We start from the raw sequence: 24,837 nt of genomic DNA on the forward strand, positions 1-24,837 counted from the left end.
CTTTAGTTTTCTTTTAAACTAATAAGCAGTGACACCCAATCATTGTTCATATTAGTACTGAGACTTTTGCACATTAGCATACTGCAACATAATTTATTTGTGAGAAACTTTTAGGTCTTTGCTTTCCTTTAGGGCTAAAACTCAATCAGATCAGTGGTCAGGTAACTTTCTCTGCTGTTTTAATTCTTCCTCCTCTATTTCAACTTCTGTCTCTGATCTTATTTCTTCTAAGTCTCCACTCTTTGTTTTGCCATTTGCTGGACATGCTGTATCTTGACTCACTTCCAGGTTCTAATCCATTTCCCCTCCAGCATTTCTTCTTGCTCCTTCTGTTCTTTACCCACTCCTGAAACCTATTTCTGTGTCCAGATGTCCCACTCACATACCAGTGATTGTTTTTCCTCTCCCATTTCAAGTTCAAAGCTGTGAAAAAAATGCACTCAGTCAGACCTCTGAATTAAAATACTTCAGCAGTGCTTCTTGCACAGATTAAAGCTCTTGCAAATGCAATAGCAAATAATGATTTCCCATTAATTGTTTGGTAAACAATACAATGACAGTTAAAGGTCACATTACAATGCAGAGGTATAACAGAAGTGCAGTGTGAAATTTCAGTATGATAATCTAATTTCCTAAACTCAAGGCAAAATATCAGAAATGAAATTCAATACGTGTTACAGTGAGGATGTATGGCAGGCCTCTACTTGTCTTCATGCTTCGCATGTGTCATTGTTTGCTGAAGGACACCTTGGCTCAAGGGTTACATAGAAAAGAGTAATGGTGAGGAAAGGGAGATGGGTTTGGGATATGTGCTTCTCTGCAGTCCCAAGAGGGAGAGGAGTAAGAAATAGTGTGATGGATGTGACACAGATTCACTCATTTTCAACATTTTCTTAAGGTCAGGTTGTGATGACAGAAACTTTGTAAATCCAGGATCTGCTATGAGCTTTCTGCAGTCATATGACATTTGTGACAATTGCTGCACAGAAACTTGTTCCTTGTCAAAGATTTACATCACCTGCTCAAGATCATACAGAAATCTGTGTCTTTGTTGAACTCAGCTCTTAAGCCTGCTCATGCCAGGCAGGCCTATTTTTTCCACAGAGGGAAAAAGCGAGTTTTAGAATAGATAAACTACATTCAAATAGGCAAGGTAAAAAAAGAAAACTTATTTCTGGGTTCTGAAATAGATAAAAATCCTTAGAGAGATTTTTAACAGAAAAAAAAAAAAAATGTAGATACAGAATTTGGAGTAATATTTAGGGTATTTGCTAAATAATTTTCATATCACTGCTGCTTGTCATGGCTTGTCTAAACATTCTCAATTGTTTGCTTTCCAGGGCATATCATGACGTCTGGTTAGATTTTTATGTGCTCTGAAGCTCTCACTTGTTGTGATTGTGGTGCACTCTGGGCTAACTGACTTGCAATTGAAGTGGTGTTTCTGCTTCACTGTTGTCAAACATATGTCCTCTTTGCTTTATAGACTCCAGGGGAAAACCATGTTCTGAGGCCACGCTGTTAGCACTTAGATCTTTTGAACTGCATTTCTTGAAACATCTGTAAGCTTGCTAATAGATCTTATGCCTCATATGACTTTGTGAGTACTGCAGTGCATTCTTGGGTGCTAGCATTGCAGTCTAGATATGTTTTATTATACTAAAAAGCATGGGAGGGTGCAGAACGAATGATTTGAGAATTAATAAATGCCAGAATTTGGCTGCATCTATGCATTATCCTATAGACTTTAGTCATATGTTCACACGCAATGTTTTTCATAGATTTTCTTTCTTCTTTTTATTTTTGTTGTTAAGTAGTTTGTCTCATCCTATAGTCAGTGTGTATGATTCAAACCATTCCCCCTTCCCACAAATAAATAAATAAATAAATAAATCATCATCATCATCATCATCATCATCTTGTTAGATGTATTTTTATGGCCATCGCCATAACTTCTGCTAATCTCCAGATGGCAAATATTTTTTTCTTCATAGGAACTACAACTTGCCATGTTATTATTTCCCTTGTTGTTGGTGGTGGATTTTATTATTTTATAGATAATGAGCTGAGATTTCACATGAAAGTGAGAAATTTCCATTAGCTTAGGTTACTGAATTTGAAATTTTGAGGGAATGATTTTTTCCATGCCTTTAGCACATTCTAGCATTTCATATAATCAGAATAAGGCTTAAACTGACACCAAACATATGCTTACTGTAACTTTGATTAGGTGTTATAAGCTGGGTATTTGGATAGTGGTATATGCCTGTTGAAGTCTTTAGTTAGCAGCATTAAAAGCAGAGGTATACAAGTACCTCAAGATAAAAATTTCAGTTCTTCAAACCTGAGACAAGCATTTCTCTTCATGCAGCTTCAGACTGCATTTGTGGAAGCAGCTTCCCCTCTGCTGAGGGAGACTCCACGTAGAGCTGATGTTTATCTCAGAAGTGTGTCCCAAGTACACAGTGAGGATAAAAATTCTGTGTGGTCAGGAATTAAAACCTGTATCATATTGCATAAGCACAAAATACTGAATGTATGTCACAGATGCAGCCTTAAACCTGGCATTTCTTTAAGTCAGATGTCTTGATATTGCTAACTTAACACTCCTTTGAGTGTTTTTTAATATGTCAACAACTAAATATTTTAAAAGACAAGGTAACATCTAGGAATTTTGTCCTCTGATAGTGAGAAAAATGTTGGCCATATATGTAGGACAGATATTTAAGAGCTTTTCTTCTTCCTGGGCATGGGCATACTGTGGAGTTAGCCTGGAGCTGCACTCCTCATTCCATAGGCAGAGCAGTCACAAGGGGTTAATTTATTCTATTCCTAACGTGTTGAGGTTTGTTTAAAAGCTGAGGAGGGGGTGCGGAGAGGAACTGGGGGAATTATCCTTGTTAAAGTGCTCTTGACCACAGCCTAAGTGTATTTTTGTCCAGTTGTTAGGAAGTAACAGGGTAGGAGCACGGCATGGTCAGGGTAGGGGAGTCTTTAGAGAATTTGGGTGCCAAAATCCAATAACCCTAACTGCACATGACAAACACTATTTCTGAAATTTTTATGGTGTGAAAATTTTAGGTAGATTTCTCATGACTGATTAAGGTCTGCCTTAATGGGATAGTGAGCATCTATCAAATATTAAATCCCTGGTCTAACATACAGAGGATATATTATGTATATTTTGGCATACCAAAGTACATGTCTTTTTACTTCTGTTGTCATAAGCAACTGAGAATATTTTGCTGTAGAATTAAATAAACCAACCTACAGTAAAAGCTGGAATTTATTATTTCACCCAAAAGATACTTCAACAGATCTATTGTTGAGAGAAAAAAAAAGAAAAAAAAATTAGCCTATAACATTTAGTAAAGTTTTTTGTTTGTTTGTTTGTTTTTTCTATAGTCTCTCTAGCTAAAGATGCATAGATTTTGATAACATACATCTTCAAATCTTTGAAATTTACTAGTGCTTTTTGGTAAGTAAGATGTTATAAAAGAGCCTGAAACTAAAGTTCTCCCTCTAAATTTCAAGCAAAGTTGATTTTAAATGTCTAATAGCAAATGTCCCAAGTGAGAAAGAGCATCTGAAATTTTGAGGAACCTCTGTTTGTATGTACTTGGTTAGTGATTTTATAGTGTATTCACTGATGTAATTAACACTTTAAAACTGCTGTTTTAAAAGAAAAATCAATCTTGATTAGCTATTATGTGAGCATAAATTCTATCTTTACACATTAGACATTACATGTAAATCCAATTAAACTGTGAAAATGTTTTCATTCCACCTCATTAACATTTTTAGTAAGGGCATAATATAAATACTGTAAGTAATAATTATAATCGGTCAACTCCAAAACTCCCCAAATCTTCTTCTGTCTTGTTGAAAGTGCTTTGAGTAAAGCATCTAAAACTTCACTTGTGCACCCTTGAAACTAGCACAGGCATGGCTGTGTTTCAGAGGGTCTGGCCTGTGAGCCAAGGTTATAGGAATGCAAATTTTGAGTGAGAAATGACTCTTAAATGCTGCTGGAGCACAGTTTGCAGGGAAATGTCACAGCATGGCATCCTGTGATGCCTGTGGCTTTGTGGCACTTCATCACCTGCGCATTTCAGTCCCAGTGCAAGAACAAGAACTGCATTTGATGCACGATCCCAGGAAAGAACTTGCCCCTGTTTCTACCCGTTGGGCCTCTGAAAATTGTGAATTAAATTTCCCATGCTTTAAAACAATTTCTTTCAATAGCTTTAGATTGTTTCTGGATTGAGACGCAGTAAATACATCGTGGACTTAGTACGCTTGGTAGCTGAAGATGTAGGATTTCAAAGCTAAGGAAATGCAAATGAGGATGCTCCTTCAATCATTGTTTATCACTTAAAATTATAACTTGAATGTATCATAAATGGTTTTACATGTAACCACATGATTGTGTAATAAAAATGTAGTCAGAAGGTGGAGGCATCCATTTGCATAAATAGAAACATTGAGAGCAAGATAGTACGTTCAGTTACTCTACAGGACAGTTTTCAGGCAGTAAGTACCTAATTTTGTGTCAAGGAAATTAGAGATTTATTGATTTATGCAGAACCCTTAGTTTCCCACAAAGACCATTTCCTTTCTGCACAGCCAAGCACTTAACAGTTGATCTAGAAAAGGTCAGGCTTGCAACCCTCAGTACTTTTGCAAAGGGTCACTTCTGTGTTAAATTTTATATTTTGGGAAAGTGGAGAAGTTTTACATTACTCTTCTAATGAAACGTCTAACACACCAATAACGTACACTGTTAACTGTAAAATGCTGAGCACTTTGATACAGTGTTAATCCTTCTGGATTTAGTATTGCTATTTTGCTGAGCAAGCTCAGACTTCAAGTGGGATAAAATAATTCAGAGGCAGGTGCTTTCGATAAATGGAGTCATGCAAGAGGCACTGCAGAACTTCTGATCTCACATAAGAACATCAGCAGGAATTGATGTAATTGAAATCTTTGGTGAAAGAGGGAAATAGAATCTAGTGGTGCAGTTTGATAAGAAATCAGTTATAAGTAGAAATGCATGCTTTTTGTTTTCATCCTGCTTTTGCACCAGGGTGTTGCCTGTCTCAGGCAGAAGTTGCTGTTCAGCTGCAGTCAACAGAATCCCTCAATTAGTGATAGCTGTCTGGAGGATGTTAGAATAAATTTGCAAATAAGCTTAAAATTCAAAGCCTGATTTGGTGTAATATTGTTGATTGTAGTCACATCTTCCTCATGGAGTGGTATCAGTTTTTATGAAGGACATTTTATTTTTTTGAAAGTTTTAGTAAACGGCCCATACAATTAACAGTCATGGGGAATAAGTGAAGCAAGCAAACTAATTTTGTTCCAATTCCTGCTTATTATATTAAGCACACATTTTTTCTAGTTTTGTCCCCTTTATACAGACTGTAAGATTTTTATTCTTTAAAACACATGATGTCTGGCCCCTGATATTATGAGATTCTGAATGCTGTTGCAAACCAAATAACGCTTGCTGCCCTGTGCAGATTTTTAAGCTCCTAATTTGTTTTCTAGGCTGTTTTGGATAATTCTGATATTTATTACAGTGAAAGCCCCAAACAATACAGAGGTCAGCACACAAAACTACTAGTGGGGACAGGGAGTGAGTTCCTCTGTGTCTGCTTTGGAGAGTGGACTGTTGTGTTACAGACAACAGAGTGAAGTTCTTTGTGGAGGTGAGAAGCAAAATATCCCCTTGCATCCATGAAACTTTTTGGGCAGTTCTGGTTTGGAGTGTTTGAATAGGAATAACTGTAGAAATGAATGGAAGTAACAAGTGGAAGTGTGTATGATGAGAAGTAGCAGGGTTGAAGTAGCTGTGTTCACCCAGCACAGCTCTGAGTTTGGAGCTGGATCTTACAGAGTATGTTCAAGAAATGAGGTAGGTGGGAAAAAGGCAAGGAGTTTTGCATTTCTCTTGCCCACGCTGTAAGGATAACTGACAGCTGTTAATTAGCACTTACTCTTGGTGATGATTGGGTCTCAGTCCATCACTCATCTGTCCTCCAGCAGTCTCTGGGACTCCTCCTAGGTTAAGATGCAATTCAGCCTCCTGTGCAGCCCTGGAGGCAGGACACTTTCTGATGCATACCAGCAGTGTCTGCACCGAGCAGTTATGGGCTGCAGGGAAAGCATCAGGACAGGAAATTCAGAACTGTATGGTTTTGGTTTTAATTAGGCTTTTATATTTTTCAGGCTAGGAAAAGAAAAAAGGAAAAAAGAAAAAGGGAAAAGGAAAAGGGAAAAAAAGAAAAAGGAAAAGAGGAAATTGTGTGTTTTTTCCTTCTCTGTCTCCTTTAGAAAGAGATGTGGCTTTTTGTGTTAAAGGGGAATTGAAGGGCAGAGAGTAATGAATTGGGATAAGAAGCATGTATAGCTTTAGAACAGAAAATTTGTAGAAGAAAGTATGAGGATAGGATATAGTATGCTGAAATTTGTTCAGTGCTATGAAGCTCTAATTTTACTTGATACACTTTTTTTTTTTTTTTTTCATAAACATATTCAAGCCAGCATAGAAAAATAAATAGGCTATTACAACAATTAAATGGTGTGTACATTCATACCATAATCACAGAAGACCCATAGATTTCATGGGCTCTAAATCCAATATTGAATTTGAAGGCTAAATTACTAGAAATTAACAATGCCTTGCTTAAAATTTATAGAATGATCAACTAAAAAAAAAAAAAGAAAAAAAATATGTTTTACTTTAATATCATTATTATTTTTTTTTGAGGATCATTGGATAGAAATAACCCAGAATAAATAAACAGATTAATTTGCCAATTAATTTTTAATGTGAGACATTCATTTGCAGAGAGAAAAAGCTCCTTGGTTCCAACAATTCCCTATGGTTCCCATGGCCGTTTGTATTGCAGTTTCCAGGAGTTTCACATGGGGCAGTGTCCAATTCAGGTTTGAAGTGGGGAGTGTTTCTTGTTGTGGCTGAACTTGTGAGCAGTCAAGGACTGCCCCTGACTTGTTACAGTGGAGTCTCTGAAGAGCCTTTAAGGGGATTATAGTGTTCAGGATATTGCAAATGAATGAGCTGATTCTACCCAGAAGAAAGGTAAAGCTATGGATGCCAAAGATGTTCAATGAGAGAGTCAAGATACTTCTTGAAAGCTCACAGGTGAAACTACCATAGCAAGTGCAAAAGCATTATTTAAACAGGGCACCTTTTCCTCTGGAAGTCTCAGTGCTTATCGGTCTTGTGAAAACCAGCATTCGACTTGCATGGTATTAATTTAAATAGAGTAAACTTAAGTAGTATCATGAGGAGGCTAAGTTCATTTTATTTCCTAGTCACTTTTCAACATTATCCATAATAACATTTGGACTGTATCTCTTACTTTGTTAAGTCTCTTTCATTTTATACTGGCAGTTGTGAAAATAAATATGTAGGGATAAACCTGACACACACACAAACAAAAAAATGTTAAACGGCATCAATAAAAAAATATTTTCTTCTTCCCATAAAGAGCTCAAAGAGTCTAGAAAGGAGTTATATACTTTTATGTCTCTTTATGCAGTGAGTACCCTAAGCACACCAAAAAAGAGAGAAATGTAGAAGACAATTATGCAGTTTTTAAAAGTACCACAGTTCCCACATCATGACCTCATCACAATCATAATAAGATGGTATTAAAAAAAAAAAACAAAAGATAAGTGCTAGTTTCAGGATGCTGGCTTTTACAAATCAACAAAGTGAATGTTTTCAAAAACCTAGATTAAGTGACTTCTGGTTCTGTAACATCTCACAGAGCACTTTTGATTGAAAAATAAATAAATAAATTGCTTTTTGCCAAACTTCTCACTTTGACCATATGAACTAGTTTTGTATTATCATATCTGGAAGTGAAATTCCCTTGGATATGGGGAAAAAAATATATTAAAAAGAAAAAAATATTGACATCTAAGCAGGGAATTAATATAGTCAGTGTTGAAAGTGTTTTTGAACTGCTTAATGAAACTCCTTGTGAGATGTGTCTAGATGTATAGGATTTTTTTTTTATTATTATTATTTTTTTGTAGAGAAAATAAGGCAAAACCCTCTAGCATGTGATGAATGCAACAATCAAGGAAGCCCATCAGCAGTGACCAGCAGAGGTCTAGAGAGTAATCTCATTTAGGGATACCTAAATGAGACAAGAAATTGGTACAATATAAGCTTACTTTAATAGTGTCTGCAGTGTTTATCTGTTTCTGAATAGCTGCAGTGCAAACCAGCCTGAATGCTTACCCTTCTACTGAAAAAAAATATATATATAATAATAAAATAAAAATAAAAAAGAGAGAGAGAAGTTGCAAAGGCAGTGTACAAGCTGCATACAGACATGGGGAGGACAGCGCTGACATGGCTGAGTCATGTCAATGACAGTTTATTAAGTTACATTGAGATATGTTATTTGGGTTCTATTAGCCAGAGACAATGTACTTAATCAGAGCGAGTGTATGTTTCTGTACCTTCTTTGGTAATACCAGAGTTATAATGAGCAGTATGAAACCATCACTATAGGATGTAGTCACAAACCCACCCTAGTATTTCTGCAGATACAGGAAGATCTTGAATTTTTAAGCATGGGCTTCCTTGAGCTACATTAATAGAAAGCAAATATTTGTCACCAAATTCATTGCTGCTAGAATTCTTCAGTTTGGTTTCCCACTTTAATGAGATCAGTGTTTGGAAGTATAGTGAATCTCTGTCGTTTTTCCTAATTATTTAACTAAAAAAAAAAAAAAAATCTAAAGAGAAGCAGAAAATGGTGTTAGTGTAATGATCTCACCATAGCAAATGTGAAGCAGGGGGATCTGTCTTCTGATTCTGCCAATATTTTGGAGTCTGGCTTTTGGGTGAATCACATGGGCCTTTCTTACTGCTTTGTTGATTACTGCTTTCATGACTGAAACACAGACAGCTATCCATATCTTCTTCTCTTCTTGTGTGTAAAATTTGTCTTGTAGGAGAGGTATCAAAGATGGATTAGCCAAAGTTTAGAAACAGATGATAAATGTATACATTCACAGCTTTAAATTTCTACTGATATTTACTTCGGTTCTAAATTGAGGGGGAAATAGTATAAGGTTGCTTAATGACTTACTCCAGGCCTGGGTATCTGTAACAAGCTTACCTGTTTGGCATGTAGCACATGGGGCAGGGAATGGGGCTGACAGCTGGCAGCAGGGCCCCGGTGAGGAAGCGATACATGCTGTGCAGTGTACAGTGCTCAGGTTTAAACTGGACTTCATCACTTCCCTTTCAGTGCATTTTTACTTCTATTTGCAAGTGAGTTAGAGAACTGCTCTGCTGTGCTGTCAAGCCAATGACATCCAAGAGCTTACTGAGCTCCTGATAAAAAAGGAATTGAAGGTCATTTCTTCAGATCAGCAGGTTTATCTATAATCCACTGCAGTAAACTAAATTGACTGTGCATTTTGCAACAACAGCAAAAGTTTCCAAAGAGCTGCAGCGTAGTGTCTCATCCATTGCTATAATAATACACATTTGAAGGAACCATGAGGAAGGGCCACAAGATTTACATAAAATCTTAAAACTAATGAACCTCTAGGAGAGGCAGGTTTTGCTTTGACACTCTGCTTAGTTAATGTCAGAGCTGTTCTGACAAATTCACTCAACATCAGTTGCTGTGTAAGGCTATACTGTTGTTAAGACCTCCATTGCTACATCATTCTTACTGAGAAAATATTGAAGGCTCTGTATTTGTTGTGCTTTTTTATTCTGAAGAAAATATATCCAGAGGCATTAGCAAGCAAAATTGCTTTTACAACTCAAGCCAATTGCTCAAGTGTGAACAGATAGATTACAGTTATAAGAAGGAACATTATTGTCTTCATAAGAAGGACTGGTATAGGTCCAGATTTTCTCCAGTTCCATTCGCTGCTTGGAAAAAGGGTAGAAGTAGAAGCAACAGCTCCCAGTCCTTGCACTGCCCTGTTCTGATAGTTGGCTTAGCAGGTGCCCCTGCTGTGTCAGCACAAGCAGACTGCAGGCAAGGCCCTGTATTTTCTTCTGACGCAACCCACTGCCAGTGCAGGGCACAGCCCTGGCTGCCTTCCTGCCTGCTGAGAGTTCTCCTCTCTTGCTGCTGATCTCCATTTGGCAGCCGGAACCAAGTTATGTCCTATGTGTACTTTCCAGATGATGTGGAGGAGAAAGAACTGACGCTGCAAATTTATACTTGGTTTGGTCAGGAGTGCTACAAAGCCTGACATTTATGTTCATTGATAACACCAGTGACAGGGGTTCTGACCATAGCTGAGTGTGGCTAACCTAGAGACAGATCTAAAACATTTCTTATCCATTTCCAAAGTCAATTAAAGAATTAACATCCTGGCTTTTATTGGTGCACCAGAAAAAAAAAAAAAAAAAAGAAAAAAAAATTTTTTTTTTCCCCATTTGGATGCAGTGCAAATAACTGTTATCTGACTTCTCCTTTTATCCTTAAAAGGGTAAGAAAAACAAAGGAGCACATTTCCAGGCTCTAGGTGAGTATAACGCATGATAAGCTTATGTTTCAGGTTTGGATAGGTGTGGTGGTTATCACATTCATATTTCTGAAGCCATACTGATCAGGGAGTGCTGGCAAGATTTGGAAACAGGGATGCTCTGCTGAGAAACAGTTCTGCTTCCATCTAACATTGATGGGGCAGCAAGGAAAGATAGTTACGGGCAGTAAAATAAAGAGGAATCGACTCACTAATGCTTTAAATTTTTCTATTTAAATTTAGTTGTGGCAAGATGCAGCCATGAAGATGCAGGAAAAAATGGCCTGTGATTTTTATTCTCCTCAGTTTCTTTTTGCTATTTTGGATGCTTTAATGTGTTGCCCTAGAGGCAATGGCAGCTTGAGAGAATATGACAGCACCCATGAAAACATCCATAGTTTAAAAACCAGTTTCCTCAGCCAGTTCATGCAAGTTAATTGGCCTAGCAGAATAGTTAGCATTTGTGGGCAGGTGGCAGCTGGTTTCTGAGATTGTTGCTGTTGTTTTTTTTTGTGCATTGTAACTTAGCCCAGGCTGGAGGTCACCTTCCTGGTGATAGATGAAAACTGGACTGGTGATTTTAACCCTCCCCCAGCCATGTTAATCCCTATGTGGTCTTAACTGAGAACCCAAGAGCTGCCCAAACACAGACATGCCTCCAGACTGGAGCTGGTGAACTAGAGCATTGGTGCTTATACCACTGTGACTGCTTTGACATCACTGAAAGTTGGCAGCCAGGAGGGGGAAGGCAGTAAAGCAACAAGAAGTCCCATCTGTTTCCATCTGGATTGTTTGTCTGCTTGGAAACGCAAGGCAACTGGTTTGCATGTTGTAAGATAACACCAATCCCTTTCGCTTCATGGGGTATTTGGGCCTGTTTGCCAGCCTTGGGAATAAGTTCTTCAAGCACTTGATAAAGCTTCAATTAAGTGTTCATCTTGCAGCCAAGCACTAAATTACCTGTCTTTCCAGGTCACTAGCTATTTTCTGATTAAGCCACCCTCTCCATTTTGAAAGAATTACTGTATTTGAAACAGCTACTGCGTCTCTTGGTAGCTGACATAGCAGGGCATCTCCTGTCCCTGTGCTCTGCACAGCTCCAAGCAGCAATTGCTCAGCAGGAGATGGAAGGAGAGCAGAGAGCACGCACACTCTGCTAGCTGCTGGGAGCTGCGAAATGAGGATGCATCCTCCCAGATAATGCCCCTCCTGGCACCTCCACAGGTGGTGGAGCTCCAAGTAATCACTTCTGTATAACTAAACTTGGGCTTGCTGCATAAATCTTGCAGCAGGCATAAATGTTTTACAGAGTCATAAACTTAATAAATAAAAAAATAACGTTTTGCCAAATGAGAGGGCTGCATCCAGCTGTATCCTATCCAGGACAGCAGCAGTTGTACAGGGAGTAGGACTCACAAGATTTCAAAGCAGGGTTAATGCAGAGCAGAAAGTGAAAATGGGTATCAGCTCTACTGGGAAGAAAACCATGAGGGGTGTCGAGTGCAAATAGAGTAAAACAGCTGACTAATTGTTTCCTTCCCTAATCCTTTTCATCTTCAGTAATTCCAGGCATGGCACGAGGCAATGTCAATATTTTAAGGAAATGTCAGTTTTTAAGGAAAGGTTTGACTTGGTGCTTAGGGACATGGTTTAGTGGGTGACATTGGTGGTAAGAGGATGGTTGGACCAGATGATCTTGGAGGTATTTTCCAACCTTAGTTATTTTATGATTCTATGATTTGATATACACCAGTGTAATTTTTTGGACATTGTCCCCTTACCCAAAAAGCCAGGTCCTGATGGAAAAACTAAGATTATCAAGTTACTACAGCAGATTAAGCAAGCCTGTGAATGATTACAAAATAGAATGGAATGTGATAAATCAGACCATTTCTTCATCTACTGCATTGCATTTGGAATGGGCTGCTCTTAATGTTGAAGAGAACAAACAAATTCCTTATGGTTGATCTGGTCAATGTAATTCTATGGAGATAACTGAGGAAATAAGATCAATTTTAACCCTTTGAGCTGATTAGTTGTTTGTTTGTTTAAAAAAAAAAAAATCTACTTTCCCATGTGACACTCAGAAATTGCAAAATTACAAATACCTTGAAATGATCAAGTAGATGTAAGAATCCTTTAGTGACGTTGGCATTGTTGGTAATTGTTTCTCAGTAAGGCTTGCAGGTTGACAGTGTAATGGATTTAAAATGAAACAAAAAGCCCTTATTGATCCCAGCAGATCTTAGTGTTGTCAGAATTGTAAAAACCTGGCCAGGGAAAGGAACAGGTGACAAATGATGACTTACATGAACTGTCCCGCAATTGGCACAGCTAGTAGGACTCCTTTTCCTTGAGTCTTTGCTCTGAGCTCTGGACAAAGTGGGCTTCGTCCTCCTCATGCTTCTGTAAGATTTATGCATGCAGCTCTGAAGAGTCTTGAGATGTTTTTCTTACTGCTCCCTTGCACTGAGCTGAAAACTGTCCCATCTGCAACCATACACCCTTGGCCAAGAGGTGAAACACATGGGTGCATCCCTTCATCTCCGAAAGCCCAGCTCCAAGGTAGAATTTGGCCTCTTTCACCCCACCAGCCTTGCAGGGAGACAGGAAAAGACGAAAACAGGAGTCAATGCTTGGGATCTCAGAATAAGCATTTCCATGCAGGGAGTTATTTTAGGAAGAGCTGTTCTCCCTCAGTAGAAAAGCTCCCACAATGCGCGTTTAGGAAAAGAAATGATCATCTGAAGTCTGTGGAGCTACTTTTGTAAGTCTTCAACTGTGAATGTTTAGGTTGTGAGGTCTATTGATTTTTGTTAGGTAGCTGTTATACCTACTGTCACTCTTGTACTAAGCATATTTTGGTTGATTTTTCTTGCCATTATGTTTCCTATGTTACTTTATTATTTGAACATCAAAATTGAGTGTAGCACTATGAACAGAATAAGGTATTCTGCTGCAAGGAACTTGCAGTCTAATTCAGGCACAGTGACGCACAGGCATACATAATGTACAGGATAAGGATGCAAATTCAAAGTAATAGAGGTGTCTGGGGAAAAATCAGTGCTGCAGGCTAATTTACTACTTCTGCAGAGCTACTAGGCTACAGAACATAGAAAAAATATTGAACAATACAAAAGATGTCTTTTCCCTTTCTTTTTATCTTCTTACAAGAAGTTAGTTCCTAATGTGTCATGAAATATATGGGATACACCCAAAGGAAACAGAGATTAAGGTAGGGATCCTTCGTATGTTCCTGTTTTCTGAACTATAGCCCAGAAAATAGAATTGGAGGTTTCTTGAGTATGCCTTGTGAAATAAGAATTTCATTTGAAAATAAATAAATAAATAAATAAATGGTGGATTGAGCCTGAATTATCAACCACTGTTGATGTAGTTTGAGCTCTGTTGTCAAATTACTGTGAGCTTTTGGTAAAACAATATCTATTTGCATTTGAACTTTTAAGAGTAAGACACTGGCCATGGGTTGTCTTGCAGAGTGTACCTGCAGAGGTAATGATCATAAAAAATCAATACCAGATATTAATCCAGATATTAATCTGTCCTGATATTAATCTGTCCCCATGCCAAATATTTAGTGGAGATCCAATCAGTTATGCACATGAGCAAGAACATGGGAAGCTGTGATCCTATTCAATTTTCTGGAAGTCTTTTGCTTTGCTTGTCTAAGCTTTGATTTTGTGCCATTTGTGGTTCTTCTGTTTCAGGAATTGTCCTACATTTCTTAGGCCCAAGGCATGGTCTTTCAGTACTAAGAGTGTTTGTGGGTCTAATCCACGTGTCATTTATGTGGTCAGTGATGGCAGTGAAGGAATTGTCAGACACATTGAGCGTACTAATGTCATGTGGCAGTTTTGTCATTCATGATTCTTCAAACTAGAGCTGTGTCCAGCAGTGACTAGAAGGTCAGAAGAAGCAGAAGGAACACAGTCCAAATATGTGTGAACAGAGAACTTCTCCACAGACTTGCAGGTGGTAGCTGCAACTCCTGATACCAGCTGCAACTCTGACATGCAGTGTGGTCTCAACAAACCACCTGGCTTCTCAGGAAACATGCCAGTTTGGTGAAAAAAAAAATAAATAAATAGAGGAACAACCATCTGTAAAGCATTGTTTAAACACAGAAACATAGAAGAATAAATTACATTAGTTAATTCTCTTATTTTTAGAGAAACCAAGCATACTCGTAAATCAGACTTTTAATAGTGCTACAACCAAGACTACACAATAGGAAACAAATACTGCTATGTTGTTGTGCTTTCAACTCTTGGCTTTTGTGGTAGATGAACTATTAGCATCATACAGCCATCAGACTTTTTTATATTTCTGAATATGTACATATTGTGTATGTATATATATATATATATATATATATATATAATTTTCATTCTCCTAGATCTGTAGGGTGAAAGTGATAGATTTAAAAAAGCTAGGTGGACAAGTCTTTACTGTAGCTGTGTCTGGACTACATGTGTTATCTTTGTGTGACCTTAGCAGTATCACAAGCAATGTGCATCCCGTAGGATAAAGAGAGTAACTTTTCAGTCTCCTAGTTTGGCTTTTTTTTTTTTTTTTTTTTTTTTTTTTTAGCGAGGATAAATCCATAAGAGACTTTGCGACATTCAGATCCCATGGGGCTGATCCATATACTTTTCAAAGAAAGATTTATGCTAGGAAAATGAGCAACATATCTCTCTGAGGCATCATTTCATGAGGTCGCAATAATTCTGTTATTTTTTTTATTTTATTTTTTTTTAAAGCATAGTTAATATGAGTTATTAGAAAGCCCTCAAGGTATCTTTTCTATTCATATTTTCGTATATGCACTTGCCACTTCACATATATCATGCTGTCAGTGAAGTACTCCCATCTTTCCTCAGGAATAAGAAGAATGTTGATGACACTCTGGTCAACAAATGCCATATGCTAAATACTGATTTGAAAGTATTTGTTTTCTTTTGTACTTCCCACACAAGTGGCAGCATCATACCATTGCATTTTTCTATTAGTTCACTGGTAATTATTTTAGTACTGTAAAGACTAGAGATTGAAGAACAAGTGGATAGATGTTCATACATGCCTTTGAAAACAACAGAGTTGACTTTCCTTTATTCGGTTGAGACAGCATTTTAGAAAAGTGGGGCTCCCAGGTCTGTATCTTTGGAGATAAAGTAAATCATCTGCTTCTCAAAAGAACGAAGCACTTAGAGGTTTCCACAGATTTCTGCAAGAGACATCTAGTTCTGTACTGTGGGCCTTTCTGAGACCAGTCTTGCAGTCTGAAAATTACCCTTGGCAAAAACTTGCCCTAAAGTTCACAGTTTTTTTTTTTGTTTGTTTTGTTTTGTTTTGTTTTGTTTGTTTTGTTTTGTTTTGTTTTTAAAGTGAGAGCAAAATAACAACTACAGACTCCTTAGCAGCCAGGCAAATTCCCATCTGGTTCTTTGCATTGTGTGAGGGCAATGGACTGGAATTTTGCAAACAGAACATTTTTATTATTTAATTGATCTCCAAACTTAAGTGATTCAAAGAAATTTAGTCTATGAATTGGAAAAAAAAAAAAAAAAGTAACAACAAGCACAGTGCCTAAGGGCCTGATGAGTGTAAAGTGACCAGTTTTGTTACTAGCTGTGTGCTCTGGTAAATAATGGGCTTGTCATTGCAATTCCCTATTCATGTGAATATTTCCTCTGCTTTTATATTAGGGGACATTACTCACATGTTTACAAGTTTGCAGGACCAAGCTTCTTCCAAAGCTGAACATGATGGGAGGTAGCATGTAGAACCTTTCCGTCTGATGCTGTGAAGGGGAGCTCTGGGTTTCTGCCTTTTGTTGAGGTGCTTGTTGTGTTGTGAGGCTCCTTGTACCCTGCTCGGTGTGGGAAGGCACTGCCATAGGGGATTAGCGTGCTGGAATGTGTTACTCAGGGCATTATGATTCCTGTAGGTTTTAAACTGAGTCAGCTTTTAGGAAAGAAAAATCTTTTGTATGAGTACACGCAAGACATGTCCATCAGGCTGCAGTCATAGTGGCCTATGGAGAAGAAGCCAAAGGAAATGGGTCATTGTCTCCAATGCAAATAGTGTGGCCACTGGAACAGTTTTAGGTACCTACTGTCTAGTTTGCAGCATGTAAGGTAAAAACAATACCAGTTCCTTTCCCAGACTAGGAATCCTGCTGGAAATATTTTTGGTTGGCTTTGCAACTCTGCTGTCAGTTTCAGGAATTGGTGTGGCAGATGAAGGTTTGAGCTGTGTGCCTATAGTAATGAAGCTTGAATGTGCTGAGGTTCCTCACTTAAACAAGCTGTAAATTAAGAGCAAGAAAATGTTTTTGTTTGTTTGTTTGTTTGTTTTTTTAAATATGTTGGTCTGTTCCATCAGTGAGATATTTCAGGACTAGGCATGCTGGCAAATGCCTGCTGCTTTTTGAACCAAATATTCATTATGTGCTTTGTTGTTGGTTGCTCTTACCCGAGAGAGCTGACCCAACATCCAAGAACAGGAGACAAAGGCAGAAGTAGCTGGGGATAGCACACTTCCTTAGCCCTCAATGCTCAAGGACTGCTTTCTGAAAGTCTTGCCTCTTAGCACCAAAATTGTTTTCAGGTAGAGACTGTGAGGATCCAAGCGTGGCAGCTGTTGTCAGCAGTGGATGTGAGGTGGACAGTTACTGGTGCTGCTGATGCCACTGATGCAGGTTCCCAGACACCCCTGGAGGCAAGGGCAGTGCATCAGACCCTGGGGTGGGCTCAGCATTTTGCTGCAAGAGGGCTGAAAGCACACAGCTCTGCTGACCACCTCGGCAGGTCTGAGGCTCTTGTCCACACAGGTCACGGTGGGGGCTGACTAAGTGGGTCAAAGGTGGCCTTTGTTTTTCTCTACATTTTGTTTTGCCTGTCAACTTATTTGTTGCACTCCTCCAAAACACCTTTTCAAATGCTGTGGTCTTACAACAATTCTTTATTTTTATTTGTCTGTTTTATCCAGGAAAAAAAAAATGGAAAAAAAAAAAATGCACGAAGAAAGAGAGGGTTGAGGTTAAAACTGTATACAAGCTATAAACAAGCACGAAGAATACTTGTGCTGTTTGTTGGTATTGAATACATATGTGGTATAGACGTGCTGGTGGAAAGAAGTTCTTTCTTAACACACTAGAAATTCTTATATTTTGATACTACTTATCTGTTTAGTATAGTGTTTCTGAATCCCCAGTGACCCTACTGTATGCTCTGAGCAGATCATATATTTAATGCAGGATTGAAGAAAACCAGCAATAATTAGAATATACTGGAAGCTAGAAACTCTTTAAATATTTATTTAGAACATGAATATATTCATCTTTTTTGATGTAAAGCAGTGGCACCATAATTTACCATAATTCATTTGAATACAGCAGAGCTCCTTCTCATTTCTGCTCCATAGCAAAATAAAAGCTAATGGCATCAAGAGGGCCAAACAACAATGGAAAGACAGTTTAATTAGTACCTTATTCCTCTGCTCCCCTAATTTCAAGAACAGCATGTTACCTTGCTACTTAAACTTTGTGCTGTTGGGGCTTTCTGAGATGTAGTGGCATTTTAGTGAGGCAGAAGAGCGATTGCAGGAAAAGGCCACTGGTTATCTAAGAGATAACCCAGGGAAAGCCAGCATTGCTGATGTCTCTATTAATGCCTGCATCATCTGCTTATTTCATTCTCTCTCTCTCTCTCTTGAAAATTTGTATTTGAAATTTAACAACTTCTGCAAATACTTTCTCTGCTTTTTTGAAGACTGGATTTCCCAAATATCTTTTGTGCAGGTGTGGATGTTGAAACGTAACATCCTATCTCAGAGACTCCAGTTTCCTAAGCTCAGAAGTTTGAATTTTGTTGTAGTGTTAGTACAGTATGTATCATCTTGATCAATTGTTTTCTCTCTTTTTTCTGGAAGAAATGTGTATGTAACAATGTTATATTCTTAGTCCATCACTACAGTAATCACATTGCTATTAAATCATATCTGTTATTCCTTTCATGTGTAGCAAGTTTCATACAGTAACAGTCTTTTTCTTTCCCCATTCAGTTTTAGTTTTACGGCCCCCAAACCCCATACCAAGGAATTATCCATGGCATTCCAGCTTAGTGATCAATATAAGGCATGTAAGGTTCAGAATAAACTTGTCATACTATGACCAGAGATGTTTGACAACAGAGCTGAGCACTGCTGAAGTCTACCCCTTATTCTGCAAGAAGAACATTTTCTGTATTTCATTCATGAACTGACAGAAAACAATTGGTTCTCCTACAAGCTGTCCTAAGGAAATATTTGGGAAATATTTAGAACTGATTGGATTATTTGTAACTATCCAAAAAGGTTTTTTTTTTGTTTTGTTTTGATTTGATTTGTTTTGTTTTCCACATAATCCTGAAAACTTGTAATTATAGTAGTCAGCCTTTCTAGTTAAATGAGCCATGTGCTGCAGAGTGTGTGTATATGAAGTCAGGAGGAAAATGAATCTATTCTGTGAAACAGCTTGGATATAAATAAATATATGGTTATATATGACATTGCAGAAGACAAAAAGATTACAGCTTAGTGAGTGAGAAGTAAAATAAATAGGGAAGACCATTATCTCTTTGGCAGTTTATTTGTATAATTTCAAATTAATATAATGTAATGAGGATGAAAATGGCTTGGGAGGGAAGCTGTGCAAAACCAGCCATTTTTGAAACACAGAATTAAAATGTCTGATGGAAAAGATTAATGCAAAGTATCTGAGCTAATCCAACATTTACTAGGAAAATTCAGGTCAAACCTAGGATTAGTGCTTTGTGTGCTCTACTGATAACCTTGATGTTTCCCTGCTTATCTCTCTCATTCTCTTGTAGTTACTTAAGCCCTATAGTTTTTTATATTAAGGAAAAAAGACGTGTCTTTTACAGCAGCTGTCTTTTCTGTTAGCATCGACAGAACAGTGCTAGCCTGGTGCCCTGAAATTTTGCTGGAGAAAACTCCAGATGAATAAGTATCAGAGCCAGCACTGAACAGCTGCTTCTCTGGATAAAACTCATCTGTACAAAGTCTGAGCAGTTAGGTTTTTTGTTTTGTGGCATCTGAGTGGCAGAAAAAAAGTGAGGGCCAAGAAAAAGGGCAGATTATAAAAACAAAGACAAAAACAAATAAAAAACACCAGAGATTTGGTGTTTCTGTTGCCAGATGGTTTTGACTCTCTGAAATTTCTGTTAAAGCATTTTAGTTTTTTTATAGCATTATAGAAATTTGTTCTGCTAATGTTAGTAAGATCTAGTTATTATATCATTCTGTTCAGTAGCTGAAGCAAATCATTGCTTTACAGCAGGTATTTTTCAACGGGGTGGTATATCTTCGCCGTTTTGATGAAAAACTATCCACGTTTTTCCAAGATACAAAGCCTTATAAAAAGCAGAATTAATTCAAAGACAAAGTGATAAAATTGTGTTTTGACACAGAAAACAAAGTGGCATATAGCAAACATTTCAGTGTTTATTTGCCCCCACATAAACAATAACATATATAATTGTAGGTTGATTGAACTGATTTGCAAATTTAAGTCAAATTCAGTAATTAAAGCCTCATGAAACAAATAGAAAATATTTGAAGACGTGTCAGTACTGTGTTTTGGCATAGCTGATACACTTCAGTGTTGCCTCATTCACTTCAGCGTCAGAGCAGTGCACCCTTCTCAAGTGGAACAAAGATAATCTTTATACATGTTTCCACCCACAAACATTCCCAAACAGAGGTCATCATATAAAAAGTGGAGGATAAAATGTTTATGCAAAGGAAACCATACATCTCTTTTTCACCTGTCACACAGAATCGTAGACTCCCAATATTCTGGCACCCCTAGGGCAGGGATTATGTGTAAAACTTGGGTGAATTAAGTAAAAACACCTCTGACTAAACCAGTGCTAAGCCAGACTAAAGGACCATAATAATTGAATATCTGGATATATGCAGCCACAGCATCATCCCACCAGCCCTGCAGCCAGGTCTAGCAGCCGCTGCTGGTATCAAACATTTCAAACCAAGCATGCCTTCCAGTGAAGAATCCCACTATAAAGAGGTTACATTTTAATCAAGTAGGAGAGAGACATTTTCAAAGGCAGAAGGAACAGAAAAAGGAGAAACTGACTTAAAAAGACCTATTTGTGGTAATGAGAGGGAAAGAGAATACCGGCAAGGCTTCCCTGTCTTACAGCACAGGCAAAAGACTTAATTTGACCTTAATATATAAGAAAGAAACTATGGTTAATCAAGATACAACAGGACAGTTTTACTAGAAAAATACAGGTCTAGCACCTTTACAAAGGAAATAAAAAGAGGAGCCAGGAAATTATTGACTAGTTAGTTTGGCATTCATCTCTGGAAGAGAATCCTGGGAAAAGCCACTAAACAAATAAGCTTTTGATTCATATGTAGAAGATAACAAGGAGAAGAGCAGCAGCTTTCAGATTGTCAAGAAGACATGGTGTGAAAACCATTTGATTTTCTTCTGTGACAGAGTAACAAGATCTCTGGATATGGGAGAAATAGTAGCTGATGTACTTCTTGGCTCCGGTAATGCTTTTTGACAAAGTCTTTCATGATGTTCTCATTGGCAAACTACTGAAGCCTGATACTTATGAAGCTCTTATAGTGTGGGTGCCTCATTGTTCTGGGGAAAAAAAAAAAAGAAAAGAAAAAAAAAATAAAGCAGACAGAGTAGATATTAAACCTGTTACCCTTACAGGATGCTTCAAATGGGGCTTTTTAGGAAGCCCATCTGGTGTTTGGTATTGAACAATAATATGTTAGAAACTGGGGTGATAGAATATGCTATACTATGAGAACATTTACACATGACACAAACCCATCAGGAGTGCAGACATGTCAAAGAGCAGGAGTCAAGCTCAAAATGATCACAGTAAAATGGAAAAGTTGTCTGAAAAAAATGGGATTCTATTCAGTCAGGGTGACTGCATTGAGGCAGAAAAAATAACTGCAGCTGTGGAGGATCGGGAACAAGAAACAGCCATTTTCTGGAAAAAAGATCCAGGGGTAGGGAGGTTACAATAACACAAAAAGTGATTATGAGTCAATAATTTTGTACTGTTGGGAAACTGCCAACATATGGGGATGTAGGAAGAGGATAGTTCTCTGGAAGATACCTGGAGAAAACCTTCTGTTGCTGGTGCAAGGAAGATCACAACTGCAGTATTTTATCTAGTTTGGGGCACAGTGTGTACTAGGAGTAGATGTAAAAGCTGGAGAAAGAACTTTTGGTGTAGATCTTAAAGGGCATTAAAGACCTGGAAGGCAAGGTCTCCAGGAGTACACCCAAAATGCATCTGATGCTCAGCCCAGAGGAGAACAGATACAGTGTGTGTGTGCTTGTCCCTTTGGTTATGTCCTGTTAAAGGTGGTGGCAGACCAGAAAATAACCTGTCTACAGTGAGTAGATCAAGGAGTAAAAACCTCAACTTACAGCAGAGGAGCTCTAAATGTTACAGATAACCTCCTAATTGTGAGGAAAGTTGAACAGTGGAAGAGGATGCCTGGGGCAGAGTAGAGGGGCTGTGTGATCAATTCTGGAAGCTTCAATGTGGGTTAAACTGCCTTGTGTCCTCATGGCTTTGGTCTCCCAATGCAGAGGGTAAAAGAGCTATCAGGGACATTATGGCACCAGATTTTGGACACCTTTCTAATGTCATTGTAGGCATTACCTTACAAGGTCTCAGACCACCTTCTACAGTACTGCAGAGCTACTGTACATCAGTCTAGGCTCTTACCTTTTGAGGCCAGACAAGCTGCCAGGCTCTGGGCTAAGTGAACTTGCATGCCTGCAGTCCTTGTGATGCTTTATTCCTGTTGGGATTAGGGCTTTAATTCCTGCCAATATTTCAGATTCACAAGGCCACGTGTGAGACTGCTTTAAGATAAATGTCTCCAGGTAATACTTTAAAAGAATCCCAGTTACTAAGTAACCTCATTTCAGATAATGAGATTTATCTTTCTTATGTCTCACTTCTTAAATGTCTCTTGCTACATGAGAACAGCTGCGAACTAAGAAACTGTGTCTTCCTGAATAGCTATAGTGGAACATCTCAGTGGCAGCCTGACTCTACTCACAGTCACTTACACCTTGCTGCTAAAACACCATACAACAATCCTCTGTATTTTAAGCAAATATCACTTGTGTTTCAAAAGGGCTCATATGGGTTGGAGTGGCCATGTTTTAACGGATCAATTTCAAAAAGTTCATCATCCCATAAAACCCAGTTATAGTGTATCCGCAGTAAAACTGAATTGGTTTAAGCAAAATGATTAACAATACTTGTGTGCTTTAAACTAGAAGGGGGAAAGATTATAAAGAAGTAAGGTGGTAAATGACATAAAACATAGTGCAATGAACTTGTGATGACATTTTAATTCAAATCTGCGCTGAGAAAAAAAGGTGAGCTTGCTTGCCATCTCTTCCCTGCTTCAGCTGCTGTATAGGCTCACTATCTGCTATTAACTCTGGCTTGCTATTGTGAATCTGAAGGAAAGTTTTGTAACACACGTAGAATTAGATAAGCAGTGCACTGACATTTTTAAGAACTGTATAGCAAAATCATGCTAAAGGCAATCCAGGTGGTAATTATGTAGTCAAAAATCACTCCAGTCAAACTAAAATGAATCTTCCTCTCTGAGGCACTTGATGACTGAAGAAGGCTCCATCAGTTCATCATGTTTCATAGCTTCCAGGTAACAGTACTTTTCACAAGGAAATTTGAACTTTGTTGTAAAGGACTTGGGAATAGTCATTTTTATTCTATTTACAGTAGCTACAATTGTGCTAGAGAAAAAGATGTGCTTGAGAAGGGATGTCATATAAAAAATGATCTCTTCTCCCTGATGCTTTAGTACCAAATAAGTGGCTTTTTATTTTGTCACTTCAAATTCTACATCTATAATCAAACAAAACACTAAAGGACATAAAATTTTGTATTTCTTTTTCAGGTAAGGGCCAAAGGCTACGATGACTTTAACCAAATAATAATAATAAAAGGTTACTATATAATAAGACAGTAACCAAATAATAGATTACTATATAATAACAGTAATTGTCTGTGTCTTGTGCTAGGAAAACATGGATTTATTAAGATAGAATCTTTGCAATGACAATTTGGAATCCAGCCAGACCAACCTAGACTTTCACGGAGAACAGAAAAGAAAAATAAGATTTTTGTGCCTTTACTGAGAGTCATGACATGCATGCTGCGAGATATCACAATGTCATTTGAGTGCTTTGGATATTTCCATCAAGTTCCCATAAATATACTAGGTGAGTGTTCAACTGCTCCACATGTGTGAGTAGTGTCACTGGTGATGTGATTGGGGACTTTGCAGCCCACATCACATTGATACCAAGTACAGTAAAATAAAGCACTGAGTGAACAAATTGTAATGAAAAAAATGTAATGCAGACAAATAATGTTTGCCATTGAGGTAGGACAGGAACCAGATATCCATGAGACTTTCCGAGGCTTAGTCATTTTATACTGAAGTTGGTATTTATGAGTTCATTTCCTGACATTTTATACCTTTTATCTCCTTCACCTCTGATAGTGTTTAGATAGGTATATTTCCTTCAGTTTATCTTAAAGAGAAGAAAGCTTTTCCACATTTATACAACAAAAATAAGAAATACATAACATAGTATGACTACAAACAAAATTAAAAGTCAGTGTATTTAGGGAATTTGCTATAAACAGAAGATGTAAAAGAGCTGATCTCTTTCATGCTTTCCTCACACATGAAACAAACAGAAGAAAATGTGTTTTCAATACGAATAGTGCGCTATCTTTTTTTGGTAATGGAATATATCTGATTCTTCAGTTTAGTTGCTAACTGGCTGACCATTAGAAAAGCAATAAAGAGAATTACAAAATAAATCACTGATATTCTTTGACCATCAAAAGAAAAACTGTGTGTTGAGAGTGAAAGATTAAGTTTGAAGTAAAAGATATAAAGATTTACCTAGGCTCTAGATTGTCAGAATATGCTAATATTAGATTGCTGTTGTGCTTTTAATAGATTGTGAGTGAAGTGCGGATGCTAAAGAAGCATGAAATCTTGACAAGAGTTTGCATGGTGGTGCTTCTAAATGCCCTTTTTCAGTTTTGTGGTTTTGGCATACTGTGTGTTATTTATCTCCATTACCTGTGGCCCAGAGTGTTGCTGTTCTGCCCCACAGCAGATGCTCCACTTCAGCACGCTGCTACACAT

The 24,837-nt window shown here is 37.8% G+C and overlaps 1 protein-coding gene across 9 annotated transcripts in view; it reads left to right on the plus strand.

The window, feature by feature from the left end:
• ANO4 (anoctamin 4) overlaps window positions 1–24,837 on the plus strand; it is a 221,767-nt gene that overhangs the window by 39,264 nt on the left and 157,666 nt on the right. Inside the window, exon 1 of one of the 9 annotated variants that reach the window (XM_084506045.1) lies at window positions 13,677–13,777. The exons of the other annotated variants lie outside the window; for them this stretch is intronic. The gene's annotated coding sequence lies outside the window, so the exon portion shown is untranslated. Of the gene's footprint in view, window positions 1–13,676; window positions 13,778–24,837 lie in introns of those variants that run through there. 9 annotated transcript variants of the gene reach the window in all.

This window comes from Aythya ferina, assembly GCF_964211825.1.
Source record: "Aythya ferina genome assembly, chromosome: 1".
In the NCBI taxonomy this organism is placed as follows: domain Eukaryota; kingdom Metazoa; phylum Chordata; class Aves; order Anseriformes; family Anatidae; genus Aythya; species Aythya ferina.